Below are 25,095 nucleotides of genomic sequence, written 5' to 3'. Positions count from 1 at the left end.
ATGCAAATACATTTTGATTTTATAGTTTTCAATTTTTCATTTTAAGTTATTTTTTGGATAAGATCTTCAGCAACTATATTGATCTATTTGTTTTTTCTTCTACTGAGTGGTAACTTTCTCTTCATAAATTTGAATTTTATCACACTAATTTGTTAATTCATTATTGAAAAAGATTTTATTTCAATAAAACTGAAAAAACAAAGATAAGCATATTCAGACAATAAAAAGGAAACATAACATTATAGGATTTAAAGCTGACTTTCTATATGATAAGATTCAATGTTACATTTTCAAAATGAACTCTTTACTTTCTGAGTTTTTAGAATTCCTTGGGGAGTCATCATTTTTAATTACTACACTAATTGCCCTGTGCTGGGTGCTGGGCATGCCAAAGTCAACACACAAGCATGGTCTCACATTCTATCGGAGCATATATTATTATTACTATTATTATTATTTAAATAATAAAAAGTGAGGGAGTTGATCCAATTATAAAATGGAAAGAGTATAGAAAGAAAAACAGGACACTGTCCACACTTTCAAGAAACTTTCAACATTTGTTTGTATACACATTCACATTCAAAGTAATCTCAATTAGTTTTTTATTATTACTTTTTCTTGATTCTTGTCTTTCTGTAGTTTGTGGCAGCAGCTCTGTGGGCTGCCTTGCTCTACCTCTTTCAGGGACTGGCAACTTCAACACAGCTGATATGGAGAAACGCTGTTGATCAACCTGAACTCCAAACTCAGAGACCTTTCCTAATCACATGATTTACTTTCTGTTCTCTTGTGTGATTTGTGTAAATAACTTAACCATTTGCGACTCAATTTCCCAATGTGTGAGATGAGAGGGTTGGACTAGAAAATCATTCATGTTTATTTATTCAATGAGCAAGTTTCTAATGAGTGCCTATGAGTGTCGTTTAGTTTTTAGCTATGTGAACAGAGCAGTACAGGGTGACCTGGATGCATAGAGCAGGATCATCAGTTCTAGCTTGATGCGGATGAGGGAGTGATGGGAACCAAAAAGATGGCTTTACCTGATACCTAACATGACTTAGATATATGTTAAACAAAGAGCAATCTATGATGATCAAGGAAATTGTGAAAACTTTCTCTGGGCCTGAGTGAGAGGACAACAGAAACGACACTGCTTCCTAGCAGCCCATAAACCAGCCCAGGAAAACAGAGCTCCAACACCTCCTCAAATAGCAACGTGGTTTTCTGTTTCTGTAGGTCATTTCTAAGAGTTTAGAGCTGTCATACCTTCTAAATTTTTGCTTGAAAATCTCAATTCTGTTGAATAAGACTCAATTAGCAGTTTCAAGGGTCTCTATTCCACTTCCCCAGAGATTCACAGAGTTGCTACGTAAATATACCTGTGATGATATGCTCTGGATTATGCAGATACAACACCCTGGATAGTCACTTCACGATACTTAATTAAACCATGTTTAATGGCATAATGATAAGGCTCTGAAATCAGTCACAGACTTTAAATATAATCTAAGAAAGTTTAGAAAAGTGCAAAAAAAATTTATTTATTTTTCAGTGGAAGTGGAATTAAGACAATATTCTTCAAAAACAAAAACCCAACACATATGCATTCACAGTTTTTGTGATAGTCACATTTCAAGGTAACACAGTTCATAGACAAGTTCATGTAAAACTCACAAATTGAATATGGTTTCAGTACACTGCAGTTATGCCCAAATGTCAGCTACTGATAAGCAGGCTATGGTTTTTATAATTTGCCTAATTTCCATCTAAGAGACTATAACATAAAAACTAGAAGAAAAACAATGTTCTCATTCGGAGGACTTTTAAATCCAATGTATAAATTTTTTCTCTAAATATCTCCATAGGCATTTCAATACATAAAAGGAAGGTCTGTAAAATATCGTTTTGACTTTAAATACATTAAATTCTAGATTAATTAAATGACCAGGGTAATTAAAGGCTAAATGAATAAATCTAGAGAAAGAATAAAACACTTTTAAAAAGTATCATTGGTTGATCTTCTCAACTTTAGGGCTTTTTATTCTTTTGAAAGAAATCCAAAATAATTTATATTATTTCATGATATATCTCTATCTTTCCAAAATAATTGATTCCAAAATTTTAAAATGACATAGACTTCTTTAAATTATCGCTAGAATTTTACTATATCCAGATATACTAATAGATGGAGAGCTTTAATTTCTAGGGAAAAACATATCATTTCCTATTTGTATGATTTCTATTCCTTTCTTCCCCTTGTAGTTTTGTATGCTATGGGAATTCTGCCCAGTCTCAAAGGTGAACACTGAGCAAATACACATGAAAGATGAACTTGAAGCGGCTAAATAGTTACCTTTGGCTTTTGCTAAAGAAAACATTCTCCTGAATAACAACATTGAAAGCTTGAAAGCAAGATCTGTAATTTTAAAAATGAAGAGAAAAGGAGGGGTGATCAGGATTTCTAGAATAGTATTTGATACTTATTGGGTCAAAAATCTGTTAGTAATAAGGCTAATATTAAGGGTGTGATGGATCAGTTAAATAAGTCATTTTACAGCTCCCGGCAATATCACAAACACGACTGCCCTGACAAGTCTGTGCTGTTTACCACAAATGCTAACAGGTAAAAGGCTCGTTAGTTCAGGGTAGAGACATCATTAGTGGGAAAATATTATCATCAAATATTAGGAGTGACTATTCTGAGTCAGGTACTGAGTGAGCACTGAGATTACCAAGTATGAAACACATGGTTTCTGTGCTCATGGTGCTATAATTCAGTTGAGGAGACGAAACTTAGATTATGTGACTGATTTTAAAAAACAAATCAGGGGCCGGCCCTGTGGCTTGGTGGTTAAGTGTGTGCGTTGCGCTACTGGTGGCCCGGGTTCGGATCCCGGTGGTGCACCAACGCACCGCTTCTCCGGCCATGCTGAGGCCGCGTCCCACATACAGCAACTAGAAGGATGTGCAGCTATGACACACAACTATCTACTGGGGGGCTTTGGGGGGGAAAAAAAAAGGAGGAGGATTGGCAATGGATGTTAGCTCAGAGCCGGTCTTCCTCAGCAAAAAGAGGAGGATTAGCATGGATGTTAGCTCAGGGCTGATCTTCCTCAGAAAAAACAAAAAACAAAAAACAAAAAAAAACAAATCAGAACACATAAGTGTTCTCCCTCAAATATCACTTATTCATATGACATAGACATTGCTTTAACACTTGAATTTTCATAGCCTACCACAAATCTTTTGAATAATTTAAATGTTTTCAAACACACAATCCTTGGAGGCTGGATTATATTTCTATCAGTATTGTTATACATTTGGAATCATATCTGGTGAATAAAGTGGAGCATCAAGCTTGGTTAAACTGTTTTTAATAAGGCAAAAACAAAAACAAAATTGGGTGATGCTATAAGGTCACATGTTTAATCCATTGTGTGTCTTGAAAACTGACTCCATTGAAGGAGACAACAATAACCTGGATGCATTAAAGCCAATTTCATTTGCAAAAAATGTAATATACCATCTCATATTATTAGCTACAAAATGAATGGTTTAGAGCAGTGGTTCAACAATGCATCTGTGGCTTGATGTTGGCTGGTTAAATAACAACCACTGGGCTTGTCCTAATTCTTTTGGTCTGGGGGTCCATACAGGATGTTTAAAAAGCACTCAAGGATATTCTGATGACTGTGCCCACAAGGCAACTGCTTGTATTATATTTGTTTGATACGATCTCATTAATCCAATGAATTTATAAAATCTATTATAATTAGTAAATTTCACAAAGACACATACAAAAGTTAATCCACAATGATAAAATACCATATGATGCTACTATCTTCCATAAATTTGTTTTCTTTTTGTTAATAAGTTTCTTCTGCTTAATTTTTCCCTTTTATCTTGAGTCAATAACCTTCTACATATTAAACAATGAACACAATAGCACTCCCCATTTTCAACCTCTTTCCCTAGATATATTTCTTTTAGAAAACATCTGATTAATAAACCATTACTGAGGACTTCATATATTAAAATTGAAAAGAAAAGAAAGGAATTTGTAGCACAAAACGGACCAGATTTTTGATTCACAATCATTTCTTTTTTTATTGTGAGGAAGATCAGCCTTGAGCTAACATCCGATGCCAATCCTCCTCCTTTTGCCGAGGAAGATTGGCCCTGGGCTAACATCCGTGCCCATGTTCCTCTACTTTATATGGGACACCACCACAGCATGGCTTGACAAGCGGTGCGTAGGTATGCACCTGGCATCCGGACCTGCAAACCCCTTGGGCCACCGAAGCGGAGCGTGCGCACTTAACCGCTATGCCACCGGGCCTGCCCCCACAATCATTTCTACAACTAGCTTTTCTTGTCTATTTCAGATATTTACCCAGATTTGGACCTTATTAGTTTAAGCCACTGCTGAAAAAGAACTAATTGGTGGGAAAGGAAGAGGAGTTATAAGAGTGATATTCTATCTCTGTACATACACGAGACGGTCCTTACCAGCAAAAAATAACTCTCGATAGGTAACACACAACTCTCTACAGATATAAAAGATGAATATCAAAACAAGTAGATTGACAAGAATCTGGGTGGAGGGGAAGAAGAGCAGTCAGATTTGTGTTTTTGTATGGTGTTTAAGACAGTCTCAATTTCATTATGTCTGCAAGTTGAATGTTTCTAGTTTTAGTACATTAGGCTCTTTTCTTACTCTTTGCCATTTCTACAAAAGAAATTATCACTGTTTTGTTTTTCATAAGTTCATAGATATGGGATAGAATTTAGTAATAATGTAAAATGATTCTGACATTCTGGAGAAAACGCTAATATTTTTTAACTTGCCAAAGTGGTTGGAGTAATAAGATGCTATGTAACACAAATTCACAAACGTTAGTTGGCATGGCATTATACCTACATTATTTGCATGTTCTGTATCTCTTATTTTGAAGAATTATCGAATAGACACAACACCAAAAATTCAAATTTTAAGAATATTGATTTACAGGAGTGGGATTTATTAAGAAAAAGAGGAAATCAAGAAAGTATTAACTTTAAAAGGTGTGTATATTCTTCATTCAAAACTCTGCTCAAACGTCATCTTATTATAGACCTTTCCTGAAGATACTATATAAAAGACAACATCCCTCCTCGAACCTATTGTTCATTATGTTCTACTGTTCTCCCTACCACTTATCATCATTTCATCATATTTATTTATTTGTTCATTATCTGTCTCTCCCCACAACAATGTGCTGTGTGTTTTGTTTTCTCACGTAGCCCCAGACTAGAGCAGTGCCTGGAATGTAGGAGGTGGCTTAATACATACTTGTTGAATAAATGAATGATTAGCAATTGTGATAAATACTATGAAAAGACAACATGGGATGCTAGAAGAGAGTATCACAAGGAGACTTGATTAAATTGTGAGGTAAGGATACAATTCCTCTGAAGATACAATATTTAAGCTGACACCTGAAATATTGGTATATATTAGCCAGGCAAAGAAGAGGGAGAACTTTCCAGCTTTCCAGGTACAGAGAACAACAGCACAGGTGAAGGCCCTATAGGAGGAAAGAGTTTCCTTTTTTTTGAATACGGGAAAAAGGTCAACTGAAGCTGAGATAAGTCAGCAAACATTCTCTGCTCCTACTCTGAGCATGATTTCTGGACATTTGCCTTTCTAGACATTTCATATAAATGTAATCATACAATATAATCATGCCTCACTTAACAGTGGGGATACATTCCAAGAAATGTGTCATTAGGCAATTTCATCGTCGTGCGAACTTCATGGAGTGTACTTACACAAACCTAGACGGTACAGCCTATTACACTCCTAGGCTATAGCCTATTGCTCCCAGGCTACAAACCTGTGCAGCATGGTACTGTACTGAATACTGTAGGCAACTGTAACACAATGGCAGGTATTTGTGAATCTAAATGTACCTAAACATAGAAAAGGTACACTAAAAATATAGTATAAAAGATAAAGAACGGTACACGTGTATAGGGCACCTACCATGAAGGGAGCCTGCAGGACCGGAAGTCACTCTGGGTGAGTCAGCAAGTGAGTGGTGAGTGTATGTGAAGGCCTAGGACACTACTGGACACTACTGTAGACTTCATAAGCACTGTACCCTTAGGCTGCACTAAATCTATAAAAATATATTTTTCCTGGAATAATAAATTAACTTTAGCTTACTATAACTTTTTTACTTTATAAACTTTAAAAAGTTTTTTAACTTTTTGACTCTTTTGTAATAACACTTAGCTTAAAACACAAACACACTATACAGCTGTACAAAAATATTTTCTTTATATCCTTAGTCTATAAGCTTTTTTCTATTTTTAAAATTTTTAATTTTTAACTTTTTGAACTTTTTTGTTAAAAACTAGGACACAAACACACACATTACCCTAGGCCTAAGCAGGGTCAGGAGCATCAATACCACTGTCTTACACCTCCACATTCTGTCCCACTGGAAGGTCTTCAGGGACAATACCCCTCATGGAGCTGTCATCTCCAGTAACAGTCATTTATTGTCATTATAAAGTATTACGTACCACAGATAATTCTATGTGCTATAATTTTTATACGACTGGCAGTGCAGTAGGTTTGTTTACACCAGCATCACCATAAACATGCGAGTAATGTGTTGTGCTACGTTAATGACAGCTAACTATGTCACTAGGTGATAGGAATTTTTCAGTTCCATTATAATCTTATGGGACCACTATTGCATATGTGGTCCATTGTTGACCAAAACATCGTTATGTGGGGCATGACTGTATAATCTGTGTGTCTAGCTTCTTTAACCTAGTATAGTGTTATTCAGTCTCATTCATGTTGTAACATGTATCAGTAGTTCATTCCTAGTAATTGCTGAGCAGTATTCCATTAGATGGATATACCACATCTTGTTTATGCATTTACTAGTTGATGGATATTTGAATTGTTTCCACCATTTGGCTACTGTGAATAATGCTGTTATGAATATTGGTGTACAAGTCTTTGTATAGACATGTTTCATTTCTCTTGGTTAAATATCTTCATAAGAGAAATTGCTGAGTCATACAGTAAATTTATGTTTAACTTTTTAAGAAACTGTCAAACTGTTTTCCAAAGTGTCTGTACCATTTTATGCTCTTACAAACAATGTTACACATTCTCTTCAGTGTCTCCACATTATCAACAACACTTGCTATTATCTGTCTTTTTGATTACAGCCACCTTGCTGGGTGCGAAGTGGTATCTCACTGTAGTTTAAGTTTGCATTGAGGCTGCTAAATAAAGCACTAATTAATTTATCTTTATATGAAAAAATTAAAACAGGGCTAACCACTCAGACAAGCTTTCTTTTATTAAGGATTAACTAGGGGCCAGCCTCGTGGCTTAGAGGTTAAGTGTGCGCGCTCCGCTACTGGCGGCCCGGGTTCGGATCCCGGGTGCGCACCGACGCACCGCTTGTCCGGCCATGCTGAGGCCGCGTCCCACATACAGCAACTAGAAGGATGTGCAACTATGACATATAACTATCTACTGGGGCTTTGGGGAGAAAAAGGAGGGAAAAAAAAGGAGGAGGATTGGCAATAGATGTTAGCTCAGGGCCAGTCTTCCTCAGCAAAAACGAGGAGGATTGGCATGGATGTTAGCTCAGGGCTGATGTTCCTCACCAAAAAAAAAAAAAAAAAAAAAAGGATTAACTAACTGACTCCCACAACTGCAGTTTCTGTATATATAAATGAATTCATTTTTTTCTGGCCTGTTTTTTCTGTACAGCTTGGTTTTCAGACAATTCTATCCTCAGATGAACAACATCAATTTTGATGCTTGCTGTGCCCAAACCATTGACTCCATGTGAGACCTTCTTTGAGTGCTTTACCACTCCTGGGGTATACAAATTGACTTTGAAAAACTAAAACCAAATCAGAAACTTTCTCCACACTTCAGTTCATATCAATAAGGCTAGAGGAAGCCAAGTAATATTACACATATCCTAGTGAAGGATTCCTAAATACAGTCTATATTTGGAAAATAGATTGTCTTTCAACGCATAGACCTAGTGTTTTCTTGACAAAAATACCAATTAAAAAAAAAAAGAATGTGACCGTAGTGAAATTGTGTTCAGATTAATGAATTAGTACTACTTTGGGAAAATAGCCAAATTAACTTATATCTAAAGAATACTTGTAAACATTTTTAAAAGTTAAAAAATAAAGTTAGACTGGGCAATTTGTTGGTTGTTAAAATACTGAAAAGCATTAAATTTCAGCCTTGAGTGGATCTTACTCTAGGGTAGTATTTTCACTCTGCTCTATTAACAAAACAAACTGCTGAAGAATCCTCTACTACAGGAGAGTCAATTATTGAACCTTGAACAGAAGCCACTATTGGCCATTAGGAGGATTTCTGTTTTAGAGTTCATACTAAACATTAATTTCTCAATTATAAAATGGGATGGGGGGCCGGCCCCGTGGCTTGGCGGTTGGGTGCGCGCGCTCTGCTGCTGGTGGCCCGGGTTCGGATCCTGGGCGCTCACCGGCGCGCCGCTTCTCCGGCCATGCTGAGGCCGCCACCCACATGCAGCAGCTAGAAGGATGTGCGGCTATGACATACAACTGTCTGCTGGGACTTTGGGGAAAAAATAAATAAATAAATAAAATTAAAAATGGGATGAATACTTCCTACCTTGCAGAATTGAGAAGTTATATAACAAATGGTTGTGAAAATTCACTGAAAATCATAAAATACTATGCAAATAAAAGGAAGAGCAGTTATTATTCCCTCTTCAGCCTAAATGTCCCTTTTTCCATCATGGTTTATAGCTCTCGAAATACAAATTCTGTAAGACTGCACAAGGAGCCTCTTTATGAACAAATGGAACGACTTCCCACATATGTGGTACTGGTAGTACTCGTATGGGTATAGCACTAAGCTCCAACACCTGGACTGCTTCCTATTACTGAACTATATATCTCTGACGAAATATGCTGCTACCAATCTAAATATCCAGTAATAGAGAAATGTTTAAGTCATAGCATATCTATACATAGGGAATGTTATACAACCATTAGCCAGCCCTGGCGCTCTCATCACCACAGTCAGGGAACCACATCATCCATCTGTCAGTTGTCACATTGTGGCTGCTGCATGTTGCTGTGATGCTGAAAGCTCTGCCACTGGTATTTCAAACACCAGCAGGGTCTCCTACTGTGGACAGGTTTCAGCGGAGCTTCCAGACCAAGACAGACAAGGAAGAATGATCTGACCACCCACTTCTGGAAAAATTGGCCATGAAAACCCTATGAATAGCAGCAGAGCATTGTCTGATACTGTGTCAGAAGGTGAGAGGATGGTACAGAAAGACCAGGCAGGGTTCCTCTCTGCTGTCCACAGGGTTGCTAGGAGTCAGAAATGACTCAGTGGCAGTAACAACAAATGAGACCATTAAAATGTTTTCAAAAGAGCTCTTAATAACACGAGAAAAATAACTATATTATATAACTAGTGAAAAATGCAGAATACAAAATTGTATATATCTAGGAGTTGACAAGACTGAGATGGATTGTGAAGTGGGAGGTGGGGTAAGGTGTGTTCATACTCCACTGGCAATTTTTTATTATGTAAAAATTTGGAGGCCTAGAGAATCTGGCCTACTCTGCATAGTAAGATCTCTTTCCTCTCATCTCTTATAATACATAGTTGATAAATTAAACTAACATTGTACACACTGTATAATCTCAATATTGTAAAAAAAAAAAAGAAAAAACAAACAGAAGGATACGCTAAAATGTTAGTAGAAATTCTCTCTCTGAGTGGTAGAATTATGTATACTTATTTCCTTCTTTATACTTTTTATATACTGTTCACATTTTCTGCAAAATAGGCTCATAATATTTTTATAAAAAATTTAAAAGAATGCCTCGAGGCAAAACAAAATGCAGTATACAAAGTCTTAAGAAATGGAGTTTCAAAATAGATTCTAAGTAGTATATCAATTCCCCAATTAAAAAAATAAACTTAGATTGAAATCAGGCAATTTAAATCTTATTATCTTTATGCTTCCCATCTTTAAACATACATGAATGTAAACTAGTTTTGGGGGAGGGGTGTAATAGAAAGGATAAAATCACTTTCAAAAGAGATACCATCACAGGATAGCACAGTGGAAGGGCACATAGTATACTGGTTAAGGTCCTGGGCTCTGGTATGAGAACTGTACTCAAATATTGCCTTTACCAACTGAACAGCTGTGTGATTTACTATTATTACTGTTGTTATAAAATTGGAATGTCATTTCTACTTCAGAGGACATACACCCTAAACAATCTGGGGCCAGCCCTGGTGGCCTAGTGGTTAAGTTTGGTATGCTCTGCTTTGGTGGCCTGGGTTTGGTTCCCAGGCCTGGACCTACACCACCTGTCAGAGGCCATGCTGTGATGGCGGCTCACATACAAAATAGAGGAAGATTGGCAATGGATGTTAGCTCAGGGTGAATCTTCCTCAGCAATAAATAAATGAATGAATGAATAAATAAATAAATAAATAATCTGGCTAGGAAGAAAACCCCATCTTTTTCATTTCCTTTCTTTTTAAAAGTCTACTTGTCCCAAATCTGGATTTTCATTTCTGAGATAATTTTATTTTTAAATTTTATTCATAAATTGAAAGACTTGCACGCACAGAAGTAACTGAACATAGATTGGCTTCCAACACATAATTAGATGAATTCAGGCCATTTCCATAACTTGGATTCAAATTTATAATCTAAATCATCATGAAGTCATATTTGGATCAGTTATCAAATTCATATTAACATGAATTCCATTAGCGGGGAGTGATTTGTGTTGGAAGACAGTGCAAAAGGCAAAGGTACTTCTGACCTAGCTTAATAAACTCTAATATATCACTTACATGTGTAATATTGCACTTACAGCTATAAACTTTACATTAACTAGGAACTTAACAGATAATTATATCCTAACTAAGAACACATGGTGTCCTCTAGAAGTTCACAGATACTCACAGGGAAATGATCTGTAATCGGTTAAGAGTTATTTATTGAGTTCATATAGGATGCCAATTTAAAGAAATCCAGTTGCTTCTAATTTTGAAGGCTTAACTTCATTTTATATTACTGCGTGTGTATAATTTACTATCTTCTATCTACTATCTTTACTGTAGTTTAACTATGCTCACAGGCAAAAAGCAGGACATTTTCTCAGGCTTTTGTATTTAAAGTATGAAAGTGATTTAGGGAAGGGAGAAATGTAGGAGAAATCTATTTCAGAGCAATGTTTTTCAAATTGAGAATCATGACCCATCAGGAGGTGGTTTTTGTTTTGTTTGAAGATGCAATACAATCAGGAAAAAAAGAAAATGTCCATGGATAAGTATTTTTTATAAATTTTTTCAGTTATATGTACATATGCATATGTGTACTAGGTTACAAAGTATATTTCTTATCGTGTGTTGAATATAAAGAACCTGAACGGATGATGCTCTAGAGAGAACTTGAAAGAATGTGGAAAGGAGATTTTTTTTTCCAACAAGAGGCTACTTCAAGTTGTTTTAGAAAGAGGAGACCTATTATTTTCAACTCTCAAAGCAGATGCTGGCCAGTGGCATTTCCACCGTCACGTTCTCAAGGAGATAATGAACAGAGAGCAGTCTCAGCCTGCAGGTATAAAACCACCTGGATTTAAAAATCAACTTGATTTCAAAACATTACCGATGAATACGGTGGGCAGAAAAAGAGACTGGCTAAACCTAAACACAATAAAAATTACGTGGGATACCTAGAATGTTACCATTACACAAAACTTTTCTTTTTCATTGATCTATATTTTGGTGCTTACTTGATGGCTTGCAGAGTAGATTTATTATTCTTTGTTTACATAAAGAAGTCCTTTCGTCTTTTCACATAAACAACCCCAATGTGCTACTTTCCTGAAATTTCTTACTGTGTTTTGGCTGTGAAGACTAATGAGCATATATATTATTACTATGATGCTTATTCTGCCTTGGTCAGTAGCACTAAAGCAAGGCTTGGCCCAAACTGCAGGCAATAATGTCTACATCAGTTGAATATGATTCAACAAGATGACTGCATCTTCTCCTTTACTCTCATTCCAACAATTTTTACCATTCCCAATGTCTTTGTAGCAGTCTCTTAGAGCCCTGGAGAGTCTGAGTTACCCAACCACCGAGCACACTGCTGACTTGCCTTCACTGGCAACATTCTGAGACTAGTTCTGTCTTAAGCAGAAAGTACAGAAAGATTCCTTTGACTCAGAAAGCAAAAGACTTGGTAACACACTGGCTCGTGGGCTAGCATTTCATGCATCCCCCTCAGATGCAGAGTCTTGTTCTATGGCCTCATACCTTTTAAGCCTAGGCTCTTGTCTGACATTGCCCAAATTCTCTGCCTTAGCCTCTGACTGGTTTTCTAATCTAGGATTCTGATTCTTATTACATGAGTTTCTTGAACTTCAACTCTCCCTAGTACAGTCTAAATTTTGGTTCTACCTCAATCTCACTTGCTCTACGCAATGCCCATATCCAGTTTGACAGAGAATAATTCTTTTTCTCTTGACACCAAAGATGATTTCAGTTGGGTCCTGCTGATCATCTTGGATTAATATTAGTTTATAGTAAGGTGAAAATGTCCAGAATTGATCAGATTATGATTTTATATCAACAAATTCATCTTTCTCTATTCTAAAACAGTGGTTAGTTATCTAATCATACTAAATTTGTACAAATAATCAGGGTTTACATAAACTATTTTCTTTGAACAATATTCTCCATTCCATTTCTTAAGTTTACACCAAGTAATTTACATTGAAACAGCTGTAATTTAGAAAACATTTTTATCATGCATGTTATATTAATCCTCCATCAGTTAGTAACATAGTTTTAGAAAATAAAGGATATAGAACACCACATAATCCCAGAAAAATAAACTTACATATACTTTCAAGAAAGGTCAATTACAGTAAAAAATGGTCTCATAAATACACTTCTAATAGCAGAAAGAAACAAAGCTGACTTTCTGTAAAACTTTTCAGTAACAATTCTTCTTGGATGTCCATTCTGAACCTCTGAGAGCAGCATTAAAGCTTGTTAGTGTGCCAGTAAGGCTAAAAGTAGGTTTTGGGAAATAAAATATTTTTGGGATAAAATATTCCAGTTAGAAGCTAGGTCTGACTTCATTATTTATAATATATACTCATTAATATGTAATCAATAATTTAGTGTCCTTAAAATATTTATCTCTGAATATGTTATAGCCATACATCTTATGGCTAAGGGAAGATTTTAAGGTAAGCTGTAGAAGATAAACATTTACAAACTCTCATTAGATTTTGGTCATGTTTCTCTTATCAGCACTACTAATTTGCTATAGTGAACATATTGTGATATCATTCAAGTTATTAATAAGACTTAAGCCTTACTAATGTTAACAATTATGAATTGCAAAAATAATTTGAATTTCATCTGTTTTCTGTTAACAGGTAACTATTATTTCCAGTTACTGATACTATAATCAAGGCAGAGTGTTCTTACTTAGGCTAAGCTATTATCATCTTGCATAAAAAGAACCTGATTCATGCACTTGCTAATTTATCTTCCTGATGAGAACTGGCCTGTGTCTGATCTTTAACACATAAGTATATCTCCTTATTTCTGCTAAAAATTCAGTGTACGGTAACTTGACAGGTAGATAATGTTGCCAGCTTATTCAACTCACCATCAGTTTTCTCCTCAATAAACAAGTGTAGATCTTTCAGACATAGTGTAAAAGCGGTCCTTAGCTACACCATAACTATTCTATTGATCTTTGCCATACTGTTTCATTTCCCTGAGAAGACGGTGAAGTGTAGTATAAGACTCTGCATTGTATTAACTGGTCCATCTTCAGCTTCTGATTCCGTAGACAGAACTCATATATGCACCACAGTAATCATTTTTGCAGCATACTTTCCTTTAAAGTCCCTCTTATAGTGGCACTTCTAAAATTAGAAGATGTAGGCATAGACTTTTGAAAGATTGATTTTTTTTTCATTTTTTTAATTGATGTTTTAATAGTTTTTAACATTGTGAAATTTTGGGTTGTACATTTTTGTTTGTCCATCACCATATATATGACTCCCTTTACCCCTTGTGCCCACCCTCGACCCCCACTGCCCCTGGTAACCACAATACAGTTTTCTCTGTCCATGTGTTGGTTTATATTCCACATATGAGTGAGATCATACAGTGTTTGTCTTTCTCCTTCTGGCTTACTTCACTTAACATAATACCCTCCAGGCCCATCCATGTTGTTGCAAATGGGACGATTTTGTCTTTTTTATGGCTGAGTAGTATTCCATTGTATATATATACCACATTTTCTTGATCCAATGAAAGACTGATTTTTAAATGTAAATATTTTAAAATGATAATTCTTGCCCTTCTTTTAAACTAATACCTATAAAATATAATACACTTTTTAGATGAACTAGATGCAGGTCTTCCTGGCTTAGTAAATAGACAAAACATATTCTTTTGTGTAGATGACATGTTACTATCACGATCATGAACTGGCCTTAAGAAGAAGCTGAACCTGTTGGATAATAACTGTCAGAAGGAAAGGTCGATAAAATTACTTATTTTTTGTGATATTACTCCCCTTCATATAATGAAACTGACACACAAAAGGTGATCCGCAGAAACTTTTAAAATCAAAAAGAAAACTATAATTTACCAAGTAAATAATTGCAATCTACATACTTTTGGGTATTTTCTCATTATTTAAAGTCATTAAAATGAGTTTTTATTGAAAATTTTACCCACTGTTTAGCCAGAAAGCAAAACAGCCAGAAAGCAACTAATAAGATGGCAATAGTAAGTTCTTACAAATCAATAATTATTCTAAATGTAAATGGATTGAATTCACTAACTAAAAAGCACAGAATGGCTGAAAGGATTAAAAAACAAGACCCAACTACATACCGCCTACAAGAGACTTGCTTCAGATTTAAGGACACACAGAAGCTCAAAGTGAAGGGACAGAAAAAGGTATTCCACGCAAGTGGAAACCAAAAGAAAGCGAGAGTAGCTATATTTATATCAGAGAAAATAGACTTTAAGCCAAAAATGATAACAAGAAACAAAAGTCACTATATAATGATAAAGGGGTCAATTCATCAAGAAGATATAACAATCATAAATATATATGACATATATATGGTCTTGGCAATGATTTTTTGGATATGACACCAAAAGCACAAACAACAAAAGTAAAAATCAACAAGTGGGACTACATCAAACTAAAAAGCTTCTGCACAGCAAAAGAAACAATCAACAAAATGAAAAGACAACCTATGGAATGGGAGAAAATATATGCAAACCATTTATTGGATAAGGGGTTAATATCCAAAATATCTAAATAAAGAACTCATACAACTCAGTAAGAAAATAAAAATCTGATTTAAAAATGGACAGAGAAAATCAACAGATATTTTTCCAAATAAGACACTTAAATGGCCAATAGGTAAATGAAAAGATGATCAATATCACTACTCATTAGGGAAATGCAAATCAAAACCACAATAAGATATTACTTCACACATGTCAGAATGGCTATCATCAAAAAGACAAGAGATAACAAATGTAAGGATGTGGAGAAAACGGAACCCTTGTGCACTGTTGGTGGGAATATAAATTGGCGCAGCCACTATGAAAAACAGTACGGAGGTTCTGCAAACAATTAAAAATAGAACTACCATATGATCCAGCAATCCCACTTCTGGGTGTATAGCCAAAGGAAATGAAAACAGCATATTGAAAAGATATCTTCATTCCCATGTTTATTTCAGCATTACTCTCAAAAGCCAAGATATGGAAACAACCTAAGTGCCTGTCAACAGATGAATGGATAAAGAAGATGTGGCGTATATATACACAATGAAATATTATTTAGCCATGAGAAAGAAGGAAATCCTGCCATTTGTGTCAACAAAGATGGACCTTGAGGGCAATATGCTGAGATATGTCAGACAGAGAAAGACAAATACTGCATGATCTCACTTATATGTGGAATCCAAAAAAGCTGAACTCATAAAAACAGAGAGTAGAATGGTGGTTACGAGGGGCTGGGGTGGGGAATTGGGGAGATGTTATTTAAGGGTACAAACTTGCAACTAGTAGAAAAATAAGTTCTGGAGATGTAATGCACAGCATAGTGATTATAATCAACAATACTTTAATATAAGTTTTAAAGTTGCTAAGAGACTAGATCTTCATTGTTCTCACCACGAAAAAGAAATGACAATTATGTGATGTGATAGCAGTGTTAGCTAAAGCTACCGTGGTAACCATAATGCAATATATAAATGTATCAAATCAATATGCTGTATACCTTAAACTTATGTTATATCTTAATTATATCTCAAAAAAGAAAATTTACTGTTAGGCCAAATTTTTAATTAATTTGGTAGAGGAGCTAGATTTCTTTTATTAGATATTTCATTTTTTAAAATTTATTTATTTATTTAAATTTATTTTTTTATTGCAGTAACATTGGTTTGTAACGTTGTATAAATTTCAGGTATACGCTGTTATACTTCTATTTCTGCATTGATTACATCAGGTTCACCACCCAAATACCAATTACATTTTTTATATTAAGAAAGAATACAATAGCTTCATATTTTTTTACTAAAATATCTATGATGCTATGAAGGTAACAAAAGATACAATTCTATATAGAATTGAAGTATAGTAGAACCAATACTTATTACATAATACATACCACCACCCAGGCACTACTCTAAGTGCTTTACATATATTAACTTCAATGAGTAGCTGCTTCCATTAGCCTCACTGCACAGATGAGGAAACTGAGGTAAAAATTAAAGGCATATAACTAGTAAGCAACAAGTTGAATCTTGGAAGTTTCAGAGAATTACTCTTAATCAGTATGCCAAACTTCTTTAGAAATAACTACATGTGAATCAAACATAATTTTGAGGGAAAGCAGGAGAGTACTCATCAAGGAGTGTTGTTATTGAGGGATAACAATCAAGATAACGGTATTAAATTGAGAAAATAAAAATTTGTGTTTAACGACAGGAAATTTTAAACAAAATATTCTCCTAACATAAGTAGTATAGGCTTTAATATTTCAGTTACTTAGAGCTAGCTTGAAAAAAAACCATCAAGTGTATTTGTAGAAAGTAATTTGTTCTCACAGGTAACAGAGCTGCTTCTGTGGTAGTGTTTAATTGCTGCTGTTGGAATGCAGACAAACTTAGTCAAGTAAAATAAATTTTCTCTTGATGTTGGAAAGAAACATATAAAATATAGTATCTGGAGTTTCAATAAAGAAAATCAACCTAATAAAAACAGTAAAAAAATAACATGTCTGCTTTCTCATAAATTTATGTCTCATTTAGTAATCGCCAAACAATTTATTTCATAACTATATATTGCCTTATACTATTTGCTACCATTTCAGGTACATTAATCATGCCTTCCTAAATTGACTATAAGTTCCTTGTGAGCAAGGGAGAATCATTATCTTTCATTTCTGTATCCCTCAAGGTACATATTCTGGTGGGCATGCAAAATTGTGCTAAAAAAACCCACAAAACACTCTGTGTTACAACAATACATTATCTATTAGAAAATGCTTCTGATCACTATCAGTGTTGAATTCTGGGGTGATCACAGACTGATTTGAGAAGACAGGGAAGCTGTAAGTACCAGAAAGTCTGTGATTCAAAATACTTAGCCTATAGAAATATATGCTTCTTTTCATACCTATGAACAATGCATAATGCTTAATTTATACCATATTCTCTTATCATAATTTATTATAATTTCACATACCTATACTGTCAAATAGCCACAACATCTAACAAAATGTTTACATTGTTTATGTCTCTAGCAGTGGGATGACAGCTGGCTTTCATTTTTTTTCATTAATATTTCTTTTAGTGAAGGGTCTGCTGATGACAATTTCACTCAGTTTTTGTCCAAGGCCTTTATTTCATCTTCATTCTTGAAAGATATTTTTGCTAGGTTTAGAATTCTACGTTTGCAGTTACTTTCTTTCAAGAATTTGAAAGGTATCATTCTACCAGGTATTCGAGTGGGTATGTCTTCCTAAATGTTTCTGTTGAGAAATCAGCTCCTAGTCTTATATTTGCTCCTTTGAATATAATCTATTTTCTCTGCTCTTTTAAGATTTTCTCTTTGTCTTGATAGCTTTTACTGTAATGTGCCTAGATGCAGTTTCCTTTGTATGTATCTGGTTGGGAGTTTGTAGTGCTTCATTAGTTTGTAGCTTGATGTCTTTCAACAGTTTTCAAAAATTCTCAGCCATTTCCAGTCAAATACTGCTTATCCTAAATCTCCCTCTTTTTCTCGGATTGTAAATCTTTTCATCATGTCCCTTATGTCTTTTAAGCTCCTGCCTGTACTTTCTATCTTGTTGTTTTTCAGTGCTTCGTTCAAGATGTTTTCTTCTAATCTATCTTCCAGTTCTCTGATTCTTTTTTCTGCTTTGCCTAGTTGGAACTTAAGCCTTCATTAAGTTCTTGATTTTGGTTTATGTATTTTTCAGTTCAATACATATTTTCTTTTTAATTTTTTTATAGTTTCCAATTCTCACCTGCAATTGCCAGCATTGTCTTTTATTTCCATGAACTAATTAAGCAGTGTAATGTTAAAATCCGCATCTAACAACTCCATTACCTGGATCCTCTGTGAATCTGTTCCTACCGACTATCGTTTCTTTTGTCCTCTTGTTTTTCGTGGTTCTTCATCTTGTCCTCTTTTCTCATATGCCTGGTTATTGTTAATAGATGTCATATAGAAACAATTGTATAGATAATTTGAGGCTTAGGATAATACTACCTTCTTCCAGAAAGGACATACATCTGCTCTGGTAATTGGCTGGGGGCACCAGCAATCTTGAATCATCTTAATTCAATCAGGAATTGAGATGATTCAAAGCTGGGCTTCAGTCCCTATGGGGGCCTATTTCTGGTTCATCCTTACTTTTAGGGAGTAATCTGTTAAGATTCCAACCCAATGCCTGGTGGTTTTATCAGTCTTTCCTTCCTTGACTAGCCTCAAACTCTGTATTTTGTCCCCATGGCTCCATGAGTCTCTCAAAAGCTCTGCCCAGATTCTTAGCCTTTCAGTGACCGATTCAAGAATTGGCAGACAGATATCACTACTGGAATCATCTCTGGGGGAAAACTGGCTCCAAATGTTGAGCTCACCTTCTTTTCCTGGAACTGAGACCCATACTTCTCCTCTGCCTTAGTAACTCTCTGATGCTTTCAAACATGTGTTTTAATATTTTGACCAGATTTTCTATCTGTTCTCAGAAGGAGGGTGAGTTCAAATAAGCTAGTCCCACTACATTATCTTCATCCTGTAAGTTTTGATATGTGGTTTTATATTTTCCACTGTGACTTCCCTTTTTACCTTTGAATTACTGAGGAGTGCTGGTTAAAGTGTTTTTAACATTATTAATAAAAGAGCAACAACTAATAAAGTCTATAAAATGGTTTCATGTCTACACTATCACAACTACATTCTTAGATGGTAGGTAGATTATTATCATCCTTATTTATTAACGAATGGGGAAACTGGGTTTAAAGGGACCACTTAAGGTCACATAAGGGATGAGAAAACACTAATCCCTGTTTGAATTTACTATATTTTATTACTTGTTTCCATGTTTATTTTCTGTCTTCCCCCTCTGGAATGTAAGCTCCTCGAGTGCAGGGGCTTCGATTTCCTTTCTCACTGCTCTAGTCATATGGGTTAGAACAGTACTCAGCATGTACTGGATGGTCAGTATATTTTTTGAATTGATAAAAGTTACTAAAGGAATGCATGATTAAAGGATGATCATTATACTCTTTTGTGTTGCAATGCTGAGTAATAAGTTTACATTTATATAGTACTATGTAGTTATGAAGTGATTTTTAAATACAATATGTCAGTTCTATTTGTAACAATTCTAGGCATATTTTATCATCTTCCTCACTTTAGAGTCACACTGAAGTTAAGGGACTTATTCAGTCACAGAGCCAGTAAATGGCAGAGCCGGGACTCTGAACCTCATTCTCTCACTTCAGCTAGAAGAAGCAGGGCCTTTTCCACTACAGTACAGTTGACTCCCTATATTGCAATGGCTTCCCTAGGTTACCTCCAGATCATACACCTGCGGGCATTCAATATGTATGCCAGCTCCCTCATGTTTAATTTATATTGGAAATATAAGATTGAAAAGACAGCTGTAGCTTTGAGTTGGTCTTGAAATTTGCATGTGTAGAGCACAGGAAACATTTAAATTGGTAAGTAAAAACACGATGGTCCGTCACTGGAGGCCTAATAATGGTTAAATAGATATCGTTGTATCTGCATTCCATATACATAAACACTTTACTGAAAATAAGTAATACGTGATCTAAACCAGCTTTCAAGTCCACACAGAGCACAGCTGAATGCATATGAAGCAGAAACATCATTTGTAAGCTATTAGATAAAGAAGTAAGGATCCTTTGCTTTGTTAAAAAGTTACAGTTAAAAATGAATTAGCATACATTTTACTGGAAGCATCAAAACTGAGGAATAAATAGTTGATGCTATGTAATATGACATAGATAACACTATGTACAAAAGAAAAGTGAAGTATTTAACCATCAAGTTCTTGCAGACATGGAACCACAGGGCCTCTTAGGGACAAATCCCTGCTGAGGGAAGCAGACAGATGGCTAGGCTAAATAACCGTGTGTTCTTCAGTGACTTCTGACTAAATAAGAACTTGAGGAAAAAATATGGAATAAAGCAATGCATTCAAGCTAAGCAGATTAATTTTCTTCTTAAAGAAAATAGCTCTCCAACATTAGAGCTAATGTGTTAAAAGACTATAGATATTTTTTAAGATACTACATTATGAAAGATATAAAACTATTAAATCCGATACACAGGACACATAAATTTCCTAAAAGGATATTTTAAATCTTGGAATGGAACTACCTAATAAAGTAAGACAAAGAGGGGAGAGGGGCAAATTTTCAAATGTTCAAACCTAAGAAGAAAATATATTGCATTTTACAATGGGTAGCCAATTTAGGATGAGGTCTAGAAAAGACAATCCTTATTTCTGTCTAAACTACTTATGTCAACATGTCAAGTGAACAGACAGTGACTCCTAAATGATACCCCTGCACCTTTAAACTTTACCCTTCTAACTTCACTCCAACCATCCTATAAAAGATCTCCAGAAGGAATAAAGGACACCTTGGAATCCCAAACATTTAGCTTCCTCTTCAGCAAGGAACCACAATGGAGGAAAAGAAGGAATTATAACAATTCTCTCCCCAAGCATGGTAAGACTTGGTGCTAAGTGTGCTTTATGCTAGCGACCTCAAAGCACTGGGAGAGCCAGGACCTCTAAGAAAGGGCCCTGAAAAGCTAGATGCTTAGGTCTGGCTCTGATCCCAGCTCTGAAGGCTGGAGTGTATTTGACAACTGAGTGTCTTACCTTGACCAGCCAGTGACTAGGGAGAAAAGCAGGTAGAGATTATGGGAAAAGGACATAGATAGCTCGACAAAATGTGTCTCCGAATGGAGTAACTCACCTGTTGGGTGTCCCAGAAACCCAAGTGAGGCAACCCCATATGGGTACAGATCTATCTGAGGACATGAAAACTCCACTAGACAAATGCTTACACGCTAGAAGGCGAGTTCCAGAGAGGAAGGCAAAGGATAGAAGGAGAGGGAATTAAATCATATTATATTTGAACACTAATTGTAAGGGTTGTGATTCGTTTATTTTAGGCTGTTTAAAGAGTGGGGGATGTGTACTGGAGTCACACTGTCTGGGTTTTTGTACTGGCTTCACCACTTACTACCTATAGAGCAGGTTCTAAAGCACTCTTCACCTCAGTTTCCTTTTCCTATCCTCCCTATAGTACAGGGATAATAAAGCACAAACCTCACAGAGCGCATGAGGGTTAAGGGAGTTAAAATATGTAAAGTACATAGAATATTGCCTGGCACGTCTTTTTCCTTTCAGCTACGAGTACTTTTTACCTCCACCTCCACCAAAGGATTAACAACAACAACAAAAACAAAAAAGATGAAATTAAGGCTAATCTATTTTACTTCTTGTCAATCAGATGTGACAAAAGGTTTGATGAATTTCAACTTAAACAAATGAGACTTAAGGACTGCTCTTAGTGTTCATGTCAACTACCTCATATTATGTTCGTGTTATCACTCTCCACCATTTCCATGAATAATTTAGAATGGGTTGCCTAACACTTTTGGAAACAAAAATATTTGAAACTAACAGATGGACAGAGCTATTTTGAATAAACACAAGGGGAAAAAGAATTCAAAAGCTACTATACTAATGCCACGAGTAAGAAATTCATATTAAAGAGAAATCAAAAAACAAAGAGAGACTATTATGCTTATAAATAGATTTAAAACATAATTAGACCTCCTAAACATATACTATATTGAATATAAAAATAAAATACAGAAAATCTAAGCAGTTATGCTAAAGGATTCAATAATACAAAAAGAAATCAAAACAATAGAAGTTGAAATGATTTTTAATTATAGGTAGTCAGAACATTTTCAAACAGAAAAAAAGAAAGTCAAAGTTAAGTATTTATTAGATCAAAGAATAAGAAAGAAAATAGAACTGAAAGATTTAATACTATTCATTTTTCCTAAAATATAATATTAGAATTAGAAGTGCTTATTTTTAAAGAAGGAAACTATAAACCTAAACTTTAATATTCAATTGACTTACTAAATAATGTAACCTTTATATAATTCAATCAAAATGGAAAGAGTTAGAGAGTAAATGGTTCAAGAAAAAGGGTCCATACCAATGTATTAGTGATATTCCATAAGTGGAAATTCAACTGAAATTCAACTATTCAACTATTAAAGACCATGAAGAGCATTCTAAATGGGGTCCCATTGTTTCAACAGCGGAAGGCAAGGCAGTTAGCCTGGACAAGTTTTGGTGAGTAGCCTGACTTTTATCTTGAATACAATACTTGCAAATATAATTATGATATTGATTTAAGAACACTCAAAGGAAACGACTGCATGATAGTCAGAATGTATTTGCAAAGCACAGATCTTGCTATGCTAACACAATAGCTTTTTTGAGATAACAGAGAATGGATAAAGGGAGCTGGGCAGATAACATTTATCTACATTTTAAAAATGCTTTCAATCCTGTGCTGCAAATCAACATGCTGAGAAATTAAGAGATGAATTGTATAAATGATGTGATAGAGTGAATTATTAGCAGCTTATAGATTGGAAATAAAGGATTATTATTCTTTCAGATGCAGAAATATATACACATACTCATACAGACGTATATCAGGTTTCAATTTGCAGCTAGGCTAATTATATGAAATAAAATAAATGTATCTTATACATTAATCATTTTCAGGGAAGCTTAATTTGATAGCATTCAAGTATCTAGACAATCCATAAGAAAAAATTTTGGAAGCAAACAACAACAACGAAGAATCTAGCTAGTGATTTACCTATAAAATAGCAGCAAAGGAAACCTACTGAATGAACACATCTTTTATCTTTTGAAATTAGTGTCATGTACGTTATCTTACCCATAGAATTTTTCTTCAACGTTTTGTGATAATAATTTTCCAATCTTTTTTGGATGCGCAGAAAATTCAGTGAGCTCAGGTAAATATTTGATAAATCCATACTAGCAAATATTGATAGCATTTTTGAAATTCCTTGGTTTCTTTTTGAATGGTTGCAATTCTTAGAAAAGGGACACAAAGTTGGGTTACAGTTTCACTGAGGTTATTTGGAATCAACTGCAAGCTCAAGATAGTTACTTAAGCATGGATTTAAAAGAACGAAGGGTAAACTGGTCATTCATTCATTTATTCATGCAATAATTAAGAAACTGAGTATCTACTACGTGCTAGGCATTATGGATACTACATCCTCTACAATCCGAGAGTTTATACTCTGGTTAGGATGACAGACTTATAAAGATGTTAATTAAAATAGCTATGATGGGAGGGATGTGCTCTTCCAACATTTCTCAGGTACTGAAATGGAAAAAGTCTGTATATCACAGACTAAGTGCAAGGTCAGTAAGTCTTAGGGAAAGTCTAAATGAAAGAACGCTTTCCAAAGAATTATAATACAACGTTCCAGTAGCTATAGTTACTTAAGAAAGTCTTAACAAAATATCTCTGTAAAGATATTTAGAACTAATTTAATGAAAAAAAGAGACTATCAGAAATATCAATTGTCATCACGTAAATGAGGGGTTCCGCATTATTTTAAAAATTTCTTTCACCAGGGCAAGTATTCATATTATATATTTTTTCATAATAATAAATCACCTAGCAATTTTAATATCCGTGGTTACCACATCCGTGCCATCCTTTTTCAACTGATTATGACTCCAATTAAGATGTGAATTAATAGGATTAGACTAATAATTACTGCAACATATATTCACTGTGTTGGTTGGTAGTAAGTACTACACTTGTAATTTATAGTACCACAGTGTTTTATAAGGGCTATCATGTTATTAATTACATTGATCAGAATGCCACATAACATAGCAGTACTAAAATATTATAATTTGTTTAGACTACTTTACATCTAGTATTATATCTGTTTGTACTACGGGTGACCATAAGCATAACTGGAATCAGACAGACTGCTTCCACTAACAATGCCAAAGTGTCCACTTCAGATAGCCAAAAGAACAGAATTCTATTGAAGATTCTTGTCATTGCAATTCACTTGTTTTCTCAATATACCATAAAACTAGTTGATCTAGGACAAAAGTATAAAGTCAGGACTCATGGGGGTCAAATAACGTAAGAACACTATACATTTATATGTATAAATTAGCCCACATTTAGTTTGAATCTACTTATTTATAGGGTTCTGCCACCTAATTCTATAGAGTTTCTTGGGGGGATTTGCTTTGGGGGCTTGGTTCTGATGGAATACTGCCTTTAAACACTCTAAACCATCGTACTCCGACA

At 34.9% G+C, this 25,095-nt stretch overlaps 1 protein-coding gene across 1 annotated transcript in view; it reads right to left on the bottom strand.

Moving 5' to 3' along the window:
* The window catches only part of RSRC1 (arginine and serine rich coiled-coil 1), a 380,198-nt gene that overhangs the window by 49,388 nt on the left and 305,715 nt on the right, over positions 1-25,095 (bottom strand). The window lies entirely within an intron of this gene.

Source organism: Diceros bicornis, chromosome 15 (assembly GCF_020826845.1).
Source record: "Diceros bicornis minor isolate mBicDic1 chromosome 15, mDicBic1.mat.cur, whole genome shotgun sequence".
Taxonomy (NCBI): Eukaryota; Metazoa; Chordata; class Mammalia; order Perissodactyla; family Rhinocerotidae; genus Diceros; species Diceros bicornis.
The sequence above is the reverse complement of the archived record's forward strand: the minus strand, read 5'-3'. Positions and strand labels throughout refer to the sequence as shown.